This window comes from Plecotus auritus (genome assembly GCF_963455305.1).
Source record: "Plecotus auritus genome assembly, chromosome: 2".
Lineage (NCBI taxonomy): Eukaryota > Metazoa > Chordata > Mammalia > Chiroptera > Vespertilionidae > Plecotus > Plecotus auritus.
In genome coordinates this window covers 31,112,264-31,126,087 of record NC_137771.1, presented here as the reverse complement: position 1 = coordinate 31,126,087, position 13,824 = coordinate 31,112,264, and the positions used below count along the sequence as shown (strand labels likewise).

Genomic DNA, 13,824 nt, shown 5'->3' with positions numbered 1-13,824 from the left:
CTCTCTCAGTCTCTCCCAACTGGGGTGGGGGCTCCTCTCTTTCTGCCAAGTACAGGCTGGAAGGGCGCCTTGTGGAGACTGGCTGCGAAGAGAGAGAAACACAGGAGTCTGAGGGTGGAGATATTGCCCTCTCTTGATGGTCGGAGACCTCTGGTCCTGGCTCAGCTTCAGTGCACACACATATACACACACGTGCGTGCAAGGTGCACAGTGATGCTGGGGACACTAACAGAGTCCCTGGTGCTACTGCATCACCTGAGACAGCTCCATGCAGAACTGGGAATTTCCTTCTGCATTCCTTCACTCTGCTTGTCTACCAAAAGGTGAAATCATTTGTTTTAAAATAAAACAATTCCCATCTTTATCAGCACTTCTTAACCTTTTTTTGGGTCACCTGCCCCTTTGAGAATCTGCTGAAAGCTATGCGCTCTCTTCAGAAAAGGAACACAGGCTATGCACTCCCTCTCTTGTAACTTCAGGGGTTTCACAGATCCTTGAGAACTCAGTGAAGAAACTGTCATCTGTGCCAATGATTTCCCCGTCTGTAGTTCCAACCGAATGAATGAATGAATGAATGAATGAAGAAATATACGAAGAATAATGAAGTCACATGCAGATGGATGAATGACAAGGGATGAGCAGGACAGACAGATGCAGCTTCCTCTGGGCACCACGATTCTTTTTTCAAAAAAATTTATTTTTATTGATTTCAGAGAGGAAGAGGGAGAGAGAGAGAAAAAGAGAGAGAAAGAGATAGAGAAACCTCAGTAATGAGAGAGAATCATTGATCGGCTGCCTCTTGCATGCCCTACACTGTGGATTGAGCCCACAACCCAGGCATGTACCCTGACTGGGAATCGAACAGAAACTTCCTGGTTCATAGGTGGATGTTCAACCATTGAACCACACCAGCTGGGCCAGGCACCAGGATTCTTGATGACGCCTTGAAAGAAGCTGATAAGAATAGGAAGGAATGTGTGGTCAGGTCTTGTTTGACACATGTCCTGTGGAGAGGTGGAGCTCAGCCCCCTAAGCTTCATCTAGTCCAATCTCTCTGATGACCATCTTTCTAAAAGGTATCATGGCCCTAGCTGGTTTGGCTCAGTGAATAGAGCATCGGCCTGTGGACTGAAGGGTCCCCAGGTTTGATTCCAGCCAAGGGCACATACTCAGGTTGCGGGCTCGATCCCCCATTGGGGGCATGCAGGAGGCAGCCAATCGATGATTCTCTCTCATCATTGATGTTTCTATCTCTCTCTCCCTCTCCCTTCCTCTCTGAAATCAATAAAAATATATTTAAAAAATAAAAGGTCTCACGCACTCTCCTGCCTTTCTCAGGGTGCCCTGAGCTAAACAAAGCAGAACCTTCTCTGGGTGACTACTGGGCAGCAGTGTGAATGTAAACTCAGGCACATAAAAGTAACCGATCTGTTTTTCATGACATCTAGCTGAGCCAGCCGAAGCCCAGTGCTCCCGTCAGTCCTCCAGGCTTCCAGTCTCCTTGTCACTTTATTTTTCTGATACATCTACTAAGAAGCTGGGATGCATTTTCAACTCATTCTTATAGTCACCCTCTCACTGTGAAGCTTTTGACTAATCTCAGTTCTCCCCAATTATTGTTCTATATTCTAACACAGGGAGACCTTTAGCTGTGTTGGGTGGGTAGGGATCTCTATCAAAACTTGAAATAGCCCCAGAGACTGGGTCTCCTGATCGAGGAGCCTCTGAGGCCCTAGAGACGTGGCTCCGAGGCCTCTCCAGCCTCTTCTCTCTTCATTCTGCCTCCTCCTGGACATCGCGCTCCAGCTCCACCTCCTCTCCCCCAACCCCTGGCAGTTCCCCAAAGGGACCTGCTGTTTCCCACCTCCGTTCCTATGCATGTGCCATGCCTGCCACCTGCAACAGAGGCCACCACCAGCAACACCTCCCCAACGTCCTCAGACAGACCTATTTCCTTCCTCTTTGATTCCTGCATCCTTGCCTCAATGTGGCACGCACTACATTCCCTTTCCAACTTCTTCTTCTTTTTTTAAAATACATTTTTATTGATTTCAGAGAGGAAGGGAGAGGGATAGAGAGATAGAAACATCAATGATGAGAATCATTGATCAGCTGCCTCCTGCACGCCCCCTACTGGGGATCAAGCCCACAACCTGGGCATGTGCCCTTGGTCGGAATTGAACCTGGGACCCTTCAGTCTGCAGGCTAATGCTCTATCCACTGAGCAAAACCGGCTAGAGCCCAACTTCTTTTTTTTTTTTTTTTCTTTTCTCTTTTTTGGGGGAATAAAGCTAGAGCTTAGATAAATACACTTATGATTGTTCATTCACATGTCATTTCCTGACCTGTGTCTATTTATCTTTATTTCCCCAGCAAACAGCATGGCAGGATACATACTGATGTTTTAGTTCTTATTTGTTGATAAATGTTCCCTTTGTAGAGTTGTTCTCTCTTTATCCTGACAGCTGGATTGTCTGTTGTAACCTCAACCCCCGGCTGTTAGGGTCCCACCTCTCACTGCCTTCCCACAGCCCCCACTTCTAATCTGCTGGGAACCTGTTAGAATCGGGGGTAAACCAGGAGGAAATGGGCCCCAAGGGACCCTCCTGGGTGCAGCCTAGCCGACTTATGTGATGGACTCGTTATCCTGCATCAAGTTCTGGCTGCCCTGGTGCAGCTGTGCTTCCTGAGATCTGGGTAGGTGAGGTCACTGGATGGGAAAACTCCTCCAGTGAGTTGTCATAGTAACCAGGACTTTCAATTTCATGCAAGAGAGTCCCTGAGAGGAAAGCACACCAAGGGGTGGGGGAGGAGTGGCAGGAATCCATCAAAGGCTTCCTCACATTGTCCTCCCGTCCCCTTTCTTTGCTTCTTGCTGGTTTACACGCTCAAGGTAGATGCCATTATGTGTGGGCATCAGAGTAGAAGCTGCTTAAAATAGCCATCCGGCTATTTCAGGGAGCAGTTGAATATGCATGAGGCTATTTTAGAAGAGATGTCCCTGGCCCAGCCAATCCAAACCCCATCCTTTTCCTTGGAAATGCCAAGAGAAGCTGAATGGGACCTTTCTTAGTCTTTCCCACTGGGGTGGGGGTTTTCAGAAGCCACAGAAACTACACCCCAGCTAATGTTGGTCCTGCAGCCCTGTCGGCTGTGCCTCCTGATCCCGCGGTCACAGTGGCTCCTGGCCAGACAGCTCAGCCCTCGAGTCCTCCAGAAAAAAGCCTTGGCAGCCTTCGCAACAGCCATGCTGCCATCCAGCTGGGTGCTCTGCTCAAGTCCATTGGGCTACCGGCTTATTCCTTCACCAACGCGGAGTTTTTCTAGGCTATTCATCCACGTTTCTTTTTCCAGATGTACTTTATAATCATTTTATGAAAAATTTGTTGGGATTTCATTTAATTAATAGATCAATTCACAATACCCTCTTAAACTTATTCTTGGATACGTTATGCTTCTATTTCTTTGGAGATGAGAGCCTTTTCCTGCTATGCTCTCTACCCAGCTCACTTTGGTGCTGCCTTCTTCATGGAGCCTTTTCCAACCAACCCTGCAGGAAATGATCACTCCTCCTTGCCCATGTCCCTTCTTACTTTTTGACCCTGAATTACAATTATTGGTGAGATGGTGGGCCCTTAGAGGCAGGTCCCTGCAGGGCCTGTTTGTGCATCTCTTGCCACATCTGGTAGGTGGTCAGGGCCATGAAGATATTTGTAGGATGAATGCATAAATGAATGAGCAAATGAACAAAAGATTTTTTTTCCCTAGGAAGCTGAAAATGAAGTGAACCGACTCTGTTATAAAATCTACTTTTCCACAGGCTTTCATTAGACAGTAAGAAGGGTTTTATTTCTCCTCCCTTTTGCTCTTGGCTAAACCCCTAAGACATGTCAGAATCAGGGGGCCTGCAGGACCAAGTCAAGAAACTCTGCACCACAGAGTGACTGCTAAACTAATGCGCATGAGTTAGACTAACAAGCATGTGCACCGTGCCACAGAACCTCTTCATAGAGCCCGCCACCCTCGTGAGACATCCCAGCATTTCTCAGGGAGGCTCTTGAGGCCTTGAGAGCCCTTCAGAGGAAGGAATTCAGGCACTCACTGTGTGCCTGCCACTTTTAGAAAAGCACTTTCCCTTAAGATACAACAATCTTGAAGGGTTGGTATCACTAGTCCTGTTTTGCGGATGAGGAAACGAAGGCTCAAAGAGATGTCGTTCCTTAGTAGGGGCTGGCGAAGCTGAGGCTGTGGGACCCTAAAAGCCTCGCTTCTCCCACAGTAACACCCAGAGCAGCAGAGTCTGGGAGGCTGAGGGGCCGTGGCCCAGGGAGGAGTCCCGCACAGAGTCAGAGAGACAGGGTCCTGCCCTCACTAAGCCAAGGTAGTCCTCAGAGAACTGTTCTCCCCCCAGAGCAGCGTATGATGCTTTCAGATGGTTCCTGGAGAGCATCAGACCTGGGTCAAAGAGCCACTGTCCAGGCTGGGGACTTGTTACACAGGTCGTATTGTCACCATGGGATTGGGGAGGGGAGGGTTGGCAGAGCTGAAAGAGGTGCCATGGATGAGGGGCTGGTCTCCAGCACAGATCTGGGGACACTCTTCCCTTTTCCTCCTCCAGCCTGTCCAGGGTCAGAGTTTCTTGACTTGGCCCCTCAGGCCCCTCTTGGGAGTCCAGCCAAGCAGCCACTTCCTTATTGGGCTGGCAGCTGCTGGGCAGGCCTCGGTTTATTTCTAAGCCTGGATTAAAGCTCCAGTTTCTTATGAAGATCCGTGGGTTGAGGATCAATTCATTTACCGACCTTGACACCGTGTCTGGCTCACTGCAGGCCCCAAGGCCAGGTCTCCTGCCTTGTGGCACTCTATTCTTGTCAGGAAGATCATAAGGAAATTTTACAGCCCTACCTAAGTGCTGGGGGAGCCTAGACTGGGGCTGTATGTGTGTGTTTGGGGGGTGGGGGGGTGGGGTGTTCATCTAGCACAAGCATGTCAAACTCATGGCCCATGGGCCGCATGCCTCATTTATTTGCCCCATGTTAGCCTTTGATTTTGACATGCTTGATCTAGCAGGTAGCAAGCTATGGAGGTTGGGTGCTAGACTAAGGCATGAGGACTTCCCTGTGGGCAAAGGGAGACATCCTGCATTTTGAAACAAGAGTCTCCCATGATCAGATTTGAGGTTTAGAAACAGATCAGCGAGGTATATTTATTTTCAATACATTGATTTTTAAAGTGAAAATGGAAGTATCTTCATTTTGGGAAAACAATACCAAACAAGGAAACACAGAGCAGATGGAGACGAACCTGCTGACCTGGACGTGGAGTGAGAGAGACCGTGTTCATGTTCAAGCCCCTGCCACTGACTTCTGGGCAACCTTGAGCAAACTGCTTCTCCCTCTCAACCTCGGTTCCCTTGCTTGTAAGATGGGAGCACTGTCACCTCATATACAGGGCTGTCATCAGGGCAAAATGGGATGTCAAAGGACATTGTAATGTTTGTCTACACTGGACAAAGGTAAAGCGTTAAGGTGAGGTTCCAGAAGGCTCTATGTACATAGCCGGGGCCATTTCAGTCACCCCGCTGTCCAGCTGCAAACACACTACCCAGCAATTTCTCAGGAAGCCTCTCTCAGCTGTTTCAGCTCAAAATCGGAGCCTGTCCTGTAAAAACACAGCCCCGTCCAGAGAAGCAATTGCCCATGTGTTTGGTGGGCCACCTGCCCTCCGGGTCCAGCCTGTTGGGCCATGAACATCAACAACGGCCCCTTCCTGGTGGGAGAAGGAACAGGGAGCTGGCTTGTTCTCTGAGAGCAGAGGACTGGCGGGCGACGAGGAACATTTTAAGGTGGGACACTTCTTCCTGCACCATTGGCAGCTGTCTACATAAGGCGTCCATTATATGCGGGCCCCAAGGCCAGTGGGCCTGAGCGGCTAAGCTAAAATTAGTATAGAATGTGCACCCTCCAGAGACACAGAACATCCGAAGGTCAGATGCCTGCAGCCAGAGCCTGGGCAGGGGTGGGGAGCAGGCACACAACAGCTGTGGCAGCAGCTGCCTCCAGTTCCTCTCGGGCACAGGGACAGCGGCCCTGCCCAGAGACCTGGCTCAATAGCTCAGCTTGAGTTAAAAAAATAGAAGGCAGAGTATAAGCCCAAATATGTTTTTTTTGTTTTTTTAAATCTGTGTATAATGTTGAAAAAGGGTGGAAGGGATTTCACTGACTATCTAAGAGAATAGATCGGTTTTGAATGTGGAAATAGTGGGTGAATTATTTTCCTGTACTTTCCAAAATTTTCTCAATAAGTATTCATAACTTTTGTAATCAGAAGAAAACACGATAAAAGATCCTGTAAATAATATATTTATATAATATTTATTTTAAATTTGTTAAAATGATTAAATTGTATATGCTCATAGGCAGATAGTATATATGTATGTGCAGATATATTTATTTATCTAGTCCACTGGTGGTGGCAGCTTTGAGTCCTAGGATGGCAAGGCTGGCTGGCGTTGAAGATCCAACATTCTCCATCTCCTCACTCTATGGAAAAAATGGAGGCCCCAGAAGCAAAGCAATAAGCCCAGAAATTACTTTTCACAGAGCTTGGTCCTATACTGGAGTTTCCCCAAACTTTGCCCCCTCTCGTTCAGTAGTTGTTTATAGTCTCACTATATGGAGATGGAAACTGAGATACAGAAAAATGCACTGATTCACCCGAGGGTGCCCTGCTAGGAAGCTAAGTCACAGAGCTCAGTCTCAAGCCTAGTTTTCCACCCATTGAGCTTGAAGGAAGGAAGCACCTTTGAAACACACCCGCTCCCTGAAGTCTCAAACATCCAAAAAGCCACCCCTTACAAGCAAGACTGATTTGGACAGGGTGGGCGGGTAAGACTTGCAGAAGAAGGCAGGCAGTGCCAGGACTTAGGGACAGGGAGGGTTGGCCAGAGAGGCTGACACTGAAACTCTCCCTATCTGGTCCCCTCCAGCTTTCCCATGCTCCAGGCCTGGCAGTGCCTCAAGGCAACCCCAGCTGCTCAGACCAGAAGCCTTTGCTCCAGCTGAACCTCTGTCTGTAGTGTCTATCCCTCTCCCCATTTTCTGCCTCAATTCATCCTTCAGGCCCAATTTATCCAGGCATCTGTGCATTCTCGTTAGCAAACACATTTTAACAGTTACCTACTATGTGCCAGAGCAAGACTGATGTAGTCCCAACCCTGTCAGTGCCTCCAGTTCTTAGAGAGGGCTTAGTGCTTGGCTACCTGGGTTATTCAAACATGGACTCTAAAGCCACAGTGCCTGGGTTCAACCTGGCCAAGCCACTTCCCTGATGTGTGTGCTTGGGACAATTACTCAGCCTCTCTGTGCATCAGTTCTCCTCATCTTTAAAAGAGGATGTTAACAGCACCTGCTTCATCCAGTTGTGCAGGCAGAGTGAAAAGATATCTAAATGCGGGCACATGTAAGTCCTCAATGACCATTAGCTATCATAACCATTCTTCTTATTACCATCTGGCTCAGATTCCCTTCTTATGATGCCCCTTGCCCTCAGGCTGCCCCCTTTTTGGTCCCATAACACGTTGTATGTTTTCACAGTAAAGCATCAGTGGCTATGGAGTATGGGAATTAGAGGACCTGTCCACCTCCCTCCCTGTTCTTGGGGCAGGGACCAAGTTTTAGCATCTTTATCCCAGGCCCCAGCGTGAACGCAGCAATCACATCTCCAGGGCAACTTCAGAGTTTGTGGGTGTCATGCACCCTGAACTCCAACCAAGAAGATTCTTAGAAGCTCCTGGCTGCCTGGGGCCCTAGGGGCTGCATATCTGGCCTTGTCACAGAGCTCATGGTGCTCCTGCTAAGCCTGGCCCACGCAGGTGAGGCCGCTGGGTGCTAGGCTTCCTTGAATGCTCCTCTGGGATGGGGAGCGCTGCCTGACAGGTCATTATCAACACCAACACCCCTGACCTATCACACCAGGATGCTCCCCACACTGCACCTCTGCACATGCTGGCCCCTCTGCCTAGATGCCCCTCTCCCTTCCCGTAGCCCTCCTGGTCTGACAACCCCCCACAACAGGTGCTCCTGTTGCAGTTCACATGCTCCTCCTCCAAATCACAGCCCCCACAGAGCTTGTGCTCCCTCTCTTCTCCACTTGTCGCATCTTGTATGTGCTTCTGCTGCGACTCTTTCACATTTGTTTATGTGTCCCTGCTCCAGAAGGGACCCTCTAATTCCTGTCAGCCCCCAGTGTCCACCATGCCTGGGACAGAGGGGTTTCAAGAATGCGCTGCTGAATGAACTCTTTAAAGGAAAGTCAAGTCAATTGGCCCACCTCCCTGTTAAGGCAGATAATGCCAACTTCTCACGGCGCCTTTTGAACCAGAATACTCAGGCCTTTCTAGGCCACCACTGCCCACCACAGACATGTAAATTGACAGATGAGTGTGGGATGCAAGTGCCAACGATGAGATGGGCACTGAGCTGGCTTTTCACAGGTGCTCTGGCATTTGATCTGGAACCATCTGAGGAAGCAGGTATTTGAGAGATGAAGACCCGGAGGCTCAGACCAGTTACTCTGCTTCATTCATCTTTGTGCCTCAGTGCCCAGCACAGAGGTTAGCACATAGCAGGCAACAAGTATGTCCAGATGACCTGGCCCTTCCTCAGTTTCCCCACATAGCATTCTACTCCCAGGGACTCCCACAGCTCACTCTGGAAATGGTCAAAACGCTGCCTCTGCCTTCAAGAGATGGAAACCCACGAGTAAACGCAGGGAGGTGTAGGTGGTGAGAGAGGGATGTGCGTGGGCAGGCTCTATCCTGGGGCCAGCTGGATGGTCAGCGAGGCTCCCAGAGAACGGAGATTTCAGATCTAGAAAAGCCCACTGGTCTGGATAGGAGGGCAGTGGAGGGGCCACAGGAAGAGCGTGGGCAAAACCAAGGAGGGGGAAATGCTGTTCTGTTCGGGACCCTCAGGGGGCTGGAGGCAGGAGTGTGGGTAGTGGAGAGCTGGGCTTGGAGGGAGTTAGGCTGCTGAGGGGCCGGGCCAGGCCCTACAGAGGATCCTGTCAGTCCTTTCAACTGCTTTTAGCTCCTCCTCTTCCCTAGCCCCCCAAGTTCCCAGCATGCTTTGCAACTGAGCCAGCCACACAGTGTTATGTGCCAAGGAGTTTCCTGGACACTCACAACCCAACCTCAAACCACCTTGAGGCAGTCAGGGTGGCCCTTCTCCTCCCTCAGAGGCCAGGCCTGGTAGGCTGGCGGGCAGGTACCGAGCTGGCTAGACTTAGGCAGAGGCCTGGAGGCAGGCTGGGGACAGGGTGTGGAGTTCCTGGCATGTGTCACCTGAGCCTTGTTCAAGACTGAGAGTGTCACAGTGGTGGGGCAGCCTCCGGTCTGCTAGACAGATCCAACTGCTGGACAAAGGGCCCCTGCGTACCCTCTAGGCCTCACCTCCCAGGCAGCTCCCCCATACTGCCCTGCAGCTCTCCCTGTGAGCTTTGCCTCTAAATGAGGACTTCGTTGTTAAGTTACGCTGGTCTCCCACCTGCACTCCCCCTCACCCAGCTCAACCCTGCATTCTCCTGTGGGCCTACCCATCTGTCAGTGTGCAGACAGTCTTTGCCCTTCCTGTCTGGGCACTGGCATCCCATGGTTCCTGTGTGCTGCCCAGCCATGGGAGGGCAGATGTGGGGCTGTGACTGTCCATGTCTGAGTTTGACTTTAAGCAGTTTGCTGGAAGGAACACAGGCCCCTGAATGCATACCTGTGTGCACACGGCATATACACAGCCCAGCTCAGGCTCCCTATGGATGTGAGATCCACGGAGCTATCAGACAGATGAGTCCTAGGGAAGTGGAAGGCTGTTCCTTTTCCCACTACCCCTCCCCAGCTCATGGCCTTGACCAGAGCTGGAACAGCTGGCTGAGGCCTGCCCAGTTCACTGAGTGCCACTCCCTCACTGTTCATTCAGGGAAACAGACACAGAACGGGAGGTTCTTGCTTGAAATCTTCCCAAGCAGTAAAGGCAGACCAGGGTCAGACCCAGTTCCCTGGCTTCCATTCCAGGATAGGTGTCCATCACCATGTGCTGCATTTGCAGAAATGCCAGCCGGAGGGCTCCAGACATTCAGGTTTTCCCTGAAGTCTCAGTAAAGTGAGGGGACCCATTCTCCTGCTGAGGATGAAGTCAGCCCCACCTACCTCCTGGCCATAAACACGGCCCAGTAACCTTTGGGCTGTGCCGAAATTGCTCTGTGTCCTGGTGCGAGGGAGAGATGGGAGGAGCTTACCTGCCAAAAGCCAGCTGTGGTCTCATGGTCCAGATGTGTCAGAGATTTCTAAGAGCTTGGAGGTCTGTGTTGGAGGGAGACCTGTGGGAAGTAGAGTAAGTAAGAAAGTCCACCATCTGTCAACTTTCACTTGAGTTTAAAAAATGCTCCCCAAAAAGATGAGCATAGCCTTGGTGATGAGAGTGGCCTTACAGCCAAGCCCCAGCACTGCCTCTTCTACAACATGGTCAACACAGGGTCAAGGTCAGGCTCCCCAGAGGTGCAACCATAGCCTTATTACCCCACTCAGAGCTGAAAGTCCTGTCACCAGCCCCTGCTGAATCCCCTATATTTAGTTCTTCTCTCAGGCTCAGAATGGTCACTTTCAAGCACTCCTTGGTGCTCCTTGAACACCGTTCACCATAATTCACTCATTCATCATTGATCTATTCATTTTTGCAAGCATTCAATAGCCATTTGGGAAAGCTACCAGATGCTACTGTCAGGTCTGACAGAGATAAAGTCACTGAGAAGGAGAGCATAGGTCTAGTAATAAAGTCACTTGTAGAGCCAAGACAAAGGCCACAGCTCTCAATACCCAGCCTGGCGGGCTTCCTCCCTCCTGAGGGATCTCTGTGCCAGACATCGGGCAAAGCATTTTCTACAGGCTGTGCAGGATGGCATGATGCTGCCCACCATTTTCAGGACAAGAACGCCTTTTTGTGTGAAAATATTTCTCAAAACTCCTCCTGATGGTAACTGTACACTTAGTATCTTCTCATTGGGAAAATAAACAACACAAAAGCCACAATGAACATAATGCTTTATAATTAACTTGTATTTTAGTCATCCCAGAGCCATCCCATATATTTAAATAAGTGGCATTCTTTTTTTTAAAAAAAAAAAAAACAAACACACATTTTATTGATTTTTTTACAGAGAGGAAGGGAGAAGGATAGAGGGTTAGAAACATCGATGAGAGAGAAACATCGATCAGCTGCCTCCTGCACATCCCCTACTGGGGATGTGGCCGCAACCAAGGTACATGCCCCTGACAGGAATCAAACCTGGAACCCTTCAGTCCACAGGCCGACGCTCTATCCACGGAGCCAAACCGGTCAGGGTGCCACCACATATATTTAAATAATGGTTACACATACTCATTTGAATCATGTTATTTATGTCTCTGGGCTTAAGCCTTTGGCCCTAGGGGACCCACTCATTCAATATAATTCAGTAGGTATTTGTGGCACATCTCTGAGAGGCCCAACCCCAAGGCCCACAGGGTACAGGGAAGAGTGGTGGCTCCACAATGAGGCATGCTTAAGGCCAAGCCCAGCTCAGACTGATGTGGGCCTTTGGGCAGGTCACTTGGTCTTTTTCCAACTCAGGGTCCTAATGAATAAAGGGGAGGTGATGATCCTGACACTGGAAAGTTGTTAAGAGGATGAAACAAGATAGTTCAAAGCACTCATGTCAGAGCCTGACATAAAGTAGAAGCTCAACAAATGGGCACCAGAGGACTATCGCCATCATCTCATCACCATCCTTGCCATTATCACAACCACCACCATCATCATAAATAGCATTATTGTTATTATCAATAGCAGCAGGACCAGCACCATCATCATTGTAATCATCACTGTTATCATTCACAGCAGCAGCAGCACCATGAGCATCATCAACATCATCACCACCACCATCATAAATACCATTATTGTTACATCAACATCATCATCATCACCATCTTAACATTATCACCACCATCACCATCATCATAAATATCATTATTGTTACATCAACATCATCATCATCACCATCTTAAAATTATCACCACCATCACCATCATCATAAATACCATTATTGCTACATCAACATCATCAGCAGCAGCATTATCACCACCAAGAATACCTACACCATCATTGTTACTATCAACAGCAGCCCATCACCATCGCCACTACCATCACTGCTGTCATCCTGCTTCCTTCCCTTCTCTTTCTGAACCCCAAGAAGCCTGTCCCTACCCCTCTGGTAGAACACACAGTAGTTTCTACCTTACAATGGAGTTATTTGTATTTACTTACATCTTCTTTCTCAGGTTCATTCCCGTCTCTATAACTTCAGAGTTGTATGAACTTACATTAAGTTACTAGGATCAAACCAGAGAGGGTTGGACCTGCATTACCACCATTTGTCCACCATCCAGAACTGAAATATCATTGCTGACATGTACACATAAGGAACTGTTTGACATTGAAATTGGGACTCAAAAGAACTGTTGGCCCAGAAAGAAACTCACTACAGACTGATTCATTTGCCTCTCAGCATAACCATTATTGCTTGTCTCATTTTTGGTTCTTATAAGTGTATTTCTAGTATCACATGATCTCACTCATCTAGGGGAAATAATGAACAACATAAAGTGATGAACAAAAACAGACCCGGAGACAGGGAAGCATCGATCAGACTGTCAAACCTCAGAGGGAAGGTAGGGGAGGGTGGGGATAAGGGAGAGAGATCAACCAAAGGACTTGTATGCATGCATATAAGCCTAACCAGTGGTCACAGACAACAGGGGGCTGGGGGCAAGTGTGGGGAGGGGTTTGGGATGGGAATGGGGGTATGAGGACAAATATGTGATAACCTTAATCAATAAAGAAATAAAAAAAAAACCCATCTGAATCTGTTTCCTCAAATGTAAAATGGGACAGTTGTTTCAGTAACTCATGGAATTGTTGTAATGATTATACAAGATAATGTATATAAAAACTCCACACAGTATCAGGCATATGGTACATGTTCAATAATTGGTGGTAATGGCTGCTGTTATTATTAATTATTATTATTACTTCCCCTCTTAGCCTCTGAGTCCCTAAGGGCAGAAACCACTCCAAATTCATCTCAGTATCCCTACATAGTCTATCATAAGGCCTGTCTCCCAACAGGCATTAATACATGTTTGCTAAAACAGTCTTGGAGGCTCACACAAAATCAGATGCAAAATAACTCAAGGGACAGGAACATGGGACATAGCCAAGGACAGAGCCCTGATGGGACTGTTAAAAAGCCCAACGGATCTCCTGAAGGGAGTCATTTATTACCCAGGGAGCCAATCTGCAGACCTGCTAGGACCATTCACTCATTCATTCATTCATTCATTCACCAAACTGACCTAATTTTCACTTTGGTCCAATAGCAAATCCTTGCCCAGTGCCTTTTTTTTTTTCCTATTGTGGAATCTTGTTAGCATCTGCCACATCATTTAGTCTTCACAGAAATGCTTGGAGGCAGGTAGAATAGGTAGTGACAATCTATTTTGTAAATTAAAAAATGGAGAGGTGACGAGACTTGCCATAAGGCACACAGCAGTCAAGTCCATTGGAAAGTGGACCAAGGTTTATGACCTTGACTCCTTCCCACTGGCTTACTAACATCAAGCTTTTCACAAATGATCTAGGATCATTAATACTCCCTGTCCAGTTTGCTTCCCGGCAAATAAAACTAAATTAAATTACTGTTGGTACTGTTTTAACATGCCTGTTAGAAAAGAAAGACTAT

The 13,824-nt window shown here is 48.4% G+C and overlaps 1 protein-coding gene across 2 annotated transcripts in view; it reads right to left on the bottom strand.

Moving 5' to 3' along the window:
* The window catches only part of HIVEP3 (HIVEP zinc finger 3), a 424,058-nt gene that overhangs the window by 128,449 nt on the left and 281,785 nt on the right, over positions 1 to 13,824 (bottom strand). For both annotated transcript variants that reach the window (XM_080655002.1, XM_080655003.1), the window contains exon 3: positions 10,288 to 10,368. The gene's annotated coding sequence lies outside the window, so the exon portion shown is untranslated. The remainder of the gene's footprint in view (positions 1 to 10,287; positions 10,369 to 13,824) is intronic.